The following is a 9,099-nucleotide window of genomic DNA, read 5'->3' on the forward strand; positions in this document are numbered from 1 at the left end:
ACCAGGACAACTACAGCCCCAGATACAGATCCCCTGTAAAGACCTTGTCTCAGATGACCACCAGGACAAGACCACAGGAAACTGATGATTCTTCTGCACAATCTGACTTTGCTGCAGCCTGGAATTGAACTGCTGGTTTCATCTGGTCAGAGGAGAACTGGCCCCTCGACTGAGCCTGGTTTCTCCAAAGGTTTTTTCTCCATTCTGTCAAGGATGGAGTTTTGATTCCTTGACGCTGTCGCCTCTGGCTTACTTAGTTGAGGACACTTAATTTATAGCGATATCGTTGACTTGATTGCAAATGATTGCACAGATACTATTTAAACTGAACTGAGCTGAATGATGACATTACTGAATTCAATGATGAACTGCCTTTAACTGTCATTTTGCATTATTGACACTGTTTTCCTAATTAATGTTGCTCAGCTGCTTTGACGCAGTCTTTTTTGTTTAACGCGCTATATAAATAAAGGTGACTTGACTTGACAGTAAAAATACATTGCATAGAGCAAAGAGGAAACTGACAAGCCAATAGACAAGACAGAACAAGTTACTAGTGGTATGAAACAATGTCTCAGCTTTCAAATTTGATATATATATATTAAAAAAAATTAATTAAAACAGTAAATATTGTTTTGTAGTGCTTTAATGTATGTGATGTGATGTGATGACAATTGTATGTACATACTGATATCTTTTTATATTTAATTAAGCATGACATAAACATGAATAAACGTCAGAATGTGGGCTATTTTATTTCAACCATGGAAAAACGTGAATACACACCATTTTTCAAGTTTTAGTCCATCAATGATAAACTATACTCCTGTCTGATTTGTTTGTCGACAAGATGGCAATTTGGCATTATGATTGGTCTGATTGCCTTATTGGTCTATTTGTTCTGTTCTGTTACCATGGTTATTCATTGTTTGATTGATTCTGTTCATGTGTTCATCATTTGGTTTGGCTGGCGTCTCACTATTTAAAGCCTGAATTTATTTGTCAATTCCTATCTATATGCACGGTTGTGTTGTAGTTTCTCAGGGTTCTTTGGTGTATTTGCTTGTAGATTAAAGACCTTGTTTGTGTTGTTCTTCATGAGAATTGTCATTGCAACCACACTTATTTAGATGTTATTTTGTGTAGTTATGGCATATAAAATATGATAAAAATATGTCTACTGAAACGGTTGTCTTATTTCCTTTGTTCTCACTCCATAAACAATCGGGTTAAAACAACTTGGGAAAAGTACGTACATTGTGCTCACAAACACACGACTGTTAGTAGAAAAAGTATTTCTTATTCTGTATGACATAAATGCAATCAGGGCAAAAATCAAACTACTTGTCATGACAATGATGTGAGTAATGCAAGTGTTTATGGCCTTAATTTGGCCCTTGCCAGATTTAAACACAGAGGCAAAAATCACAACATAGGAACCAGTAATGAGAATAAAGTCAGCAGTTGGTATCAGGAAAGCTGTCAAAAGTCCTACTAAGTTATTAATAGATATATCTCCACATGCTAGCTTAACCAATGCCATGTGTTCACAAAAACAGTGATCAATAACATTTGTTAGACAGAATGTTAGTTTTCCAGCCATATAGACCATGCTGATATTCAGGAGTCCATTTCTGATTAGTGGGACAACAACAAACTTTAGAAAGTTAGGGATTTCCATGTATTTATGATAGTAAAGAGGTTTACATATTGCAAAGTAACGATCCAGTGCCATCCACAAAAGTAAAGTAGACTGAAATGCACCAACATAATGAATGCAAAACATTTGTATCAAACAACCAACTAGGGAGATCCCATCCCAGTTGAATAGAAAGCTAACAAGCATGTTGGGTACAAAACATATAGGCTAAGATTAAGTCTACAACAGCCATTAAACCTATTAGTACATACATAGGAGAATGCAGAGACCTTTGACATGTGCGAGGGTAATGTGCACCTTGTCTCCAAAAATTTGATTGATGAGGGTCATAAAAGCCATCTGTTCTGGACACCTGTTTGTACACCCCCCTCTCCTTTACATTTTATTAAAATAGGTTCAACTGTTTCATGAAGATCACATTTAACACAAAGTCCAGACACATGTTTTTCCCCTTATAAATAATGACTGATTAAGTGCAATGTGTCCAATAATATGGCGAGATCTTCCTTTCTACCCCCAAAATTCTCCTTTCATTTCCAACTGTTCTTTGAATACTATATAAATGCCGTCCTTTATTTTCACCACCCCATTTAATTTGAACCGTATCTTTTTATTTTTTATTTATTTTTTAATTAGACCTTTTATTTCTAATTTACTCATTGGAGTATTAAATACGATGTCATACATTTTAATGCTTTTATCTGGTCCACTACTTTCATTACCTTCTATTCCTATATGTGCAGGTATCTATACAAAATAAATCTTTGTTTTTGCTTGTATTCTGAACAAACTCTGTAAAATGACTGACAAAATGTCTTGTCTAGTTGAAGAGTCGCCACTCTTTAAACTTGATATTACTGAAAATGAGTCTGAACATATGACTACTTTAGGTATATTAATGTGTTCAACCCACTGAAGAGCCAAAAATATGACAATCATTTCTGTAGTATAAACAGACGGATGATTAGATGTTCTTTCTGGTATTCTATACCTAACCCTTGGAACATATATAGCTGCTGCTGCTGTATGGACTGTTTCAGGATCTTTAGATACATCTATGTATATGAGGTACTTTAAAACTAGGTTAGCCTATATGCTCTTTATTTTTAATCTAAACAAAAGTCCTTGATGTTTTATTTTATTTTAATAAGCCACTCACACTTACTTTAGTAGCCTAAATCATTGAATATGTCTTTTATTTTGTTAATATTAACTTCTGGCACGAAATTCTACATTCATAAATGTATGTTTTCTCAAAATTCCCCCACGTTTAGAGGCGTTTAAAGAGGAATTTGTGATGTAATTGGAGACGTTAAAAGGAATGAAAAGTCCCAAAGCAAGATTTTTGTATTCTTCATTAGAGGACTTTGGTTTCTCAATGTGAAAATCTGTTACTCCCCTACTTTTTTTCGTTCTTTATCATTATATTTTTCTTTTTGAGAGTTGTTTTATTTATTTTACATTTATTTTGTTTTATGATGTACAGAGTGTGAACAAAAATTGAGTGTAATCTCAGACCGTGTTTGTAAATCTACCAGTAATGTATGCCTTTATGTATTAATGTTCAAAGCAACCGATGTTTTTACTTTAAAATTAGGTTAACCTATACAATTTAATTTTTTCATCTCAACAAAAATTCCTTGTTGGAAAAAAGTATTGTTTTATTTAATTTTAATAAGTCACTCACACATACTTTAGTAGTCTAAATCCTTGAATACGTCTTTTATGTTGTCAATATTAACTTCTAGCATTGCTATATCGTTGCTATATCAATTAAAACATGCGTTTAGACATACAAATATTAAACAGGAATGAATGCGGTAAGTCAAGATGGGGTTTTCTTGCCAAAGAAACTTTTACAACATTACAGGAAAGGCTAAATATTTCATCTCAAGTAGTGCGTAGAAACGCGTCTGGTGTCTGGCATCTGATGTCTTTGTGTTTACTGTTACTGTTACTGTTTGCTGTTATGTCAGCGAAGATTGTAAAACATCTAAAGGTTTTTGGGGTTTGCAACTCAACTGTAATCTAATTAGTTTTCCGGGGTTCTGGTGTTGTAAATGGTGTGCTGCAGGTCAGCTAAAGTAAAAAAAAAAAAAATGTTTTTGTATTCATTGATCAAAGGGTGACAATTTCAACTTTATGGCTTAGGTCTGTGATCGCAAGGTTAGCTGAAAGTTCATTTACTGGTCAAAAGGATGTGAAATCTTTTAACAAGTCAGACTATAGAAAAATGTTGTTTAACAAAATATTGTTAACATCAACATAGACGTACTGAGAATGCAAACAAGTACACAAACACAACCATACAATCATAAACACACACACACACACACACACACACACACACACACAAATGTAAACATACAGAAAACATGAACATGTAACCAAACAAATACAAATATACACTCAAACAAGTACATAAATACACAAACAAACAAAATAGGTCACAAACACGAAAATACCTATATTAGATTGAAAATGAGTTGTCATGTCAAGTTTTCTTTGAAACCAAAAGTGTTTGTTGCTACAAATGTCTCACAGAACTTTATACAATAGATTAGACGTCCTTTCTCACTTTCCAAATGGTGTTGTTAACCATGATGTTTAAAATAGTTTAAAAAAGTATTATTTTTTAGCTTTCATGTAGGATTGATGTCAGCACTCAAATGTTTTTAGCAAGAGTCCAGAGACAGATGAAAATAGATGCATGAAGAAAAAAAATGTAAGAGTTTTTTAATGACATACTAAATGGTTTCAAAACAATTGAGTTTATGCATTTCTCTTGAATGTCTGTACGGTAACCATTGCATACATGAAGCAGAAGAAATACATAACCTCATAAACGCATTGTGGTTGATGTTAAACAATAAAAAAATATTATTTATATATCATAACTTACTTTCTTTTCAAAACACAATAAACATTTGTATGACTTTTTTAACTGCGAACAACCGGTTTGGTTGGAAAATAAAAAATAAATAAAAACATATTATGTTTCTTAGTTAGAATGCTTATAGTTTGTAGTAAAATCACATATATAAGCTAAAACATTTTTCTTTCAAACCACACGGTTTTCACACACACACACACACACACACACACACACACACACACACACACACACACACACACACACACACACACACACACACACACACACACACACTCCTCACAAAACTGCCAACAAGGACCTTAAGTTTTTGTTTTAACGTTTAGCTGTAGCTGAGACATTGGTGGAATTATTTTACGCACAGTTTTGGGGAGGTTACTATGAACTTTGTAATAGGTTATAGATCACTAATTACCCTATTTAAAATCTAAAAGTTTGTGCAACTATATCAATTTCTTTAAAAAGTAATGTAACTGATAACATTTGAATACATGTTTTAAGACTTGTAATGTTTTCAACCGTTAATCTTTTGAAACATGTAAACAGGACGGGGTTAACATTAGATTGCTCAACAGCTAATGACCGTCAGACTTTTCAAAATCCTTCATCACTTAAATTAGGATTGTGATCGTGATTTCATTTTAAAGCACAACCACCACAAAATCAGATTTGCTTGGAGATTAAATACATATTTAAAAACACAACAAGAAAGCTTAACAGCTATGATACTGTTTTGAAATCGGGTTTTTAGACAGCTATGAAGGGAAATGCCCCGGCATCTAACAATGGGTTGGTAAAACGGTTCAATTTAACAAATATATATACATCAGCCAAATAGGAAATAAGCATACGTCTTTAACTCCTGAAACATCTGACTCATATTTTAGAGTAGTTAAGGTAGTTTATGAAATATATCAATGAAATCTGTATGTGTGTGAAAAAACATTCAGATGTAACATTTTCATAATTAACCGCAATTTAATTATTTTTTTCTCACTGACTGTAACTGATTACATTTATTTTTGTAATCAAATGATATAAATTAGCTATATGTAACTAGTTGACCCCTAACACTGATTATGCGTTCTAACAATAATAGATGGTGAAAGAGTTCATTACCCTCTTTAACTTTAAAAATGCGGACAGTGTCGCTTAACACTAGTTTGGCAAACAAGGGTTTGCTCTTAAAACAACCACCAGACCCCGACTTGAAAGCACCGTAACAAGTATAGCCATTGTAGAAATTTATTATAGAGATGCAGTAAGATAAACTCTGGATGCACGATTGACCGACTTATGACATGTTTACCATATTATTACAAGGCCCTGCTTACCTAGTTTTATGATGAAATATGTCTGTAAAAATAAACAAGCATACACACAATCTCCAGAATGGGGTCTGATGATGGGGGTTTATCATTTCATGATGAAGACAGACTGGATATTCAGACCACAGCAGCAGGACACGATTGTCTTTTTCTAAAGATAAAGACAATTATTTGGTTTCAGGACACACAAATCCTAACACCCCAATGGTTCACAAGATAACATAACAACGGTTGCTCCATTACAACATAGCCAACCCTATTTTAGCCTGTTTTAGCACATGTACAGTATATCGTATTATTCTTGAATATAGTCGTTTAGTCTAAATATGTGTTAACAGTTATTTTATTGTTATTATATGTATCATATGTTTTTGTTTTACAAAGGGGTTCAATTTAATACGTTTAACTAATACCTCATTCAAGCTATGTAGATCTTCAGGTCACGGAACTACAATACCCATCACACACCTCAGACTTCAAACATGGCCGTCGTGGAGACGTACTCATATTGTATGTGGCAACGCTCTAAATCATTGGACATCTGATTAAACGCATGCGCAGATAACCTAAATAAAAAGACGCACATTTCTACACTGTTTGTGAAGTATACGCTCCTTCCATGTTGTGATGTTACAAACCCTCTTTTTTGTGATCTGTTTTAGTGATGCAAAGTCCGATTCACTTCTGAAAAATGATTCATTTGGACAGTTTGGTTCAATGAACCGATTCATAGGGCCCTTAAGTCATTTTCGCAGTTATGTCAGTACACATTTTTTTTCTTCTAACAACTCAAGAGTCATTTTATTTCTGTGAATCATCTAAAAAAATTTATTGTGTGAACACATATTGGTGGTTATTATCATCTGTTCATTTAAGTTAATGCTGAATCATCTAAATAAAGTTAACTGTGTGAACACATATTGGTGTTTATTGTCTTTTGTTCATTTAAGTTAGTGATGTTTGTGTTCGCAGTTTTAGGCACAGTGCCTCTGTCGTTTGTTTAGCTTAAACATCAGTTTTTAGTCAGTTACAAAGGTGTCAGGCATTAAGTTTTTGTATTTTTAACTAACCTAATTATGACAGAGTTACAGGTTTCGGGTGTTTTTGGTGAGTGTAAGCGGTGAAAACTTAACTGTGACCGTCGAGTAACGTTAGCTACTCAAATTAAGACAAAATGTGTAAGTGTTCATTAAGATGCCGAAATGAAAATAAGCGTACAAATATTCATAATGACAATAAGTACAATATACCCTAAAAACACAATAGCCCCTGCTAAGTACACCTAAAATTTGCTAGAGTGGTGAGATATTTACATTTACATTTATTCATTTAGCAGACGCTTTTATCCAAAGAGACTTACAGATGAGGACGGTGGAAGCAATCAAAAACAACAAAAAGAGTAATGATATATAAGTGCTATAACAGGTTAACACAGTACACGTAGCATGGGATTTTAAATAATATAATAAATAAAAAGAAAACAGATTGAATAAAAAGAGAATAGAGCAAGCTAGTGTTAGAGGTCTTTACACATACACACACACACACACACACACACACACACACACACACACACACACACACACACACACACATATAAATAGATATAAACTGCAATGTTTTTCATAGCGTTACACTTTGAAACCAGAACGATATGTTTCCATGATTTTGTTAGCTCTTTCTGTTTGAATCTGTTTATGGCAGTTTCACCATCCTAAATGCAATGGTTTGGTCTTACGCTTAGGGCCTTATACGAGTCCTTTTCTTAGCTTTTGATCTCGTGTAAGTGGGTCTCTTTGTTCATACAAAGCAATATTTCTGTGAATTTGGGTATTAAAATATTGCTTTAAACATTGTCTTCATTCAAGACGTTTACTTAACATCATTATATTATCCTTTATATTATCCTAGTTTATATCAGATATAAGATATGTTGCTTATTATTATTGAATTGTTAACAAACAAACAAAAAAGTTTCTGAACTCAGAGAACTGAATAGCGAGTGAAGTGGATCAATCTTTTATTTCAACACTATATTGTTGAATATACATCGATGTAGTGAAGAAAATGATCAAATTGTCATTAAAAACAAATAGTACTCATGACATTACAGGCAATCTAACCAGAATAGAAAATCTCTGCAGATTAACATGTTTTGCTCCAATATAAAATCAACCAACGATGCAACAATTTTTTGGAAGCCAACAGTACACATTGATCTGTTACAGATGTACACAGATAGAGAACGTCATTAACGTCCATCTCATCTTCACATTCAGACATCACTTCCAGAATTTTACGTGCAGAAATATATCATCATTATGTATATTTCAGGCTTCTTACAAGTTTCATTTGGTTACTGAGATTTTTTTCCCGCTTGCTATCGCCCGTAAAATCGTGATTTGGGTCGCATTCCGCCGTGATGATCTTTTGCATCAGACCGATCATCTGTCCTCTGTAGTGTAGTTTAAAAACAGGGTCGATAATGTATTTTACAAAACAGGTGTTTCCCGCGGCGCACTCCAGTTTTTCGACCTCATCAGCGCTGCTCCATTTACCCTCCATGGGGCGTTTGTGCAGCGTCAGACGACTTTTTCAGAATTCGATTCTTTCCAAGGCATAAACTTTGCCCCTAATCGATATAGAACTTTGTCGCCGAATGCGTATGTACTGTTTTAATTCACAATGAATTTCCGGTTTATTGATTTATTGTATTGTTTATTGTTCACAGCAGGCAACTGTAGCGTTTATCAGACGGTCTTTGTTTGTTTTAGTGATCGGACCCACCCTCAACCCCTTGTATGGTGTACACGATGGGGGATTGTCATCAGGAAGTCATAAACATTGGTCACGCCCAAGATAAGAATTCACTCGAGTCGGCCGTGATATTTTGGTTTATGATTAAAATGTTGGATAATAATAATAAGCAACATATCTTATATCTGATATAAACTAGGATAATATAAAGGATAAAATAATGATGTTGAGTAAACGTCTCGAATGAAGACGATGTTTAAAGCAATATTTTAATACCCAAATTCACAGAAATATTGCTTTGTATGAACAAAGAGGTCGGTTAACATGAGATCAAAAACTAAGAAAAGGACTCGTATAAGGCTCTAAGCGTAAGACCAAACCATTGCATTTAGGATGGTGAAACTACGGTAAACAGTTTCAAACAGAAAGAGCTAACAAAATCATGGAAACATATCGTTCTG

General features: G+C 33.8%; 1 pseudogene; it reads right to left on the minus strand.

Annotated features, from left to right (window-relative positions):
* Positions 1–1,177: 1,177 nt before the first annotated feature.
* Positions 1,178–7,284, minus strand: LOC132107552 (olfactory receptor 52K1-like; annotated as a pseudogene).
* Positions 7,285–9,099: the final 1,815 nt, after the last annotated feature.

The sequence above is a fragment of the Carassius carassius genome, chromosome 28 (genome assembly GCF_963082965.1).
Source record: "Carassius carassius chromosome 28, fCarCar2.1, whole genome shotgun sequence".
Taxonomy (NCBI): Eukaryota; Metazoa; Chordata; class Actinopteri; order Cypriniformes; family Cyprinidae; genus Carassius; species Carassius carassius.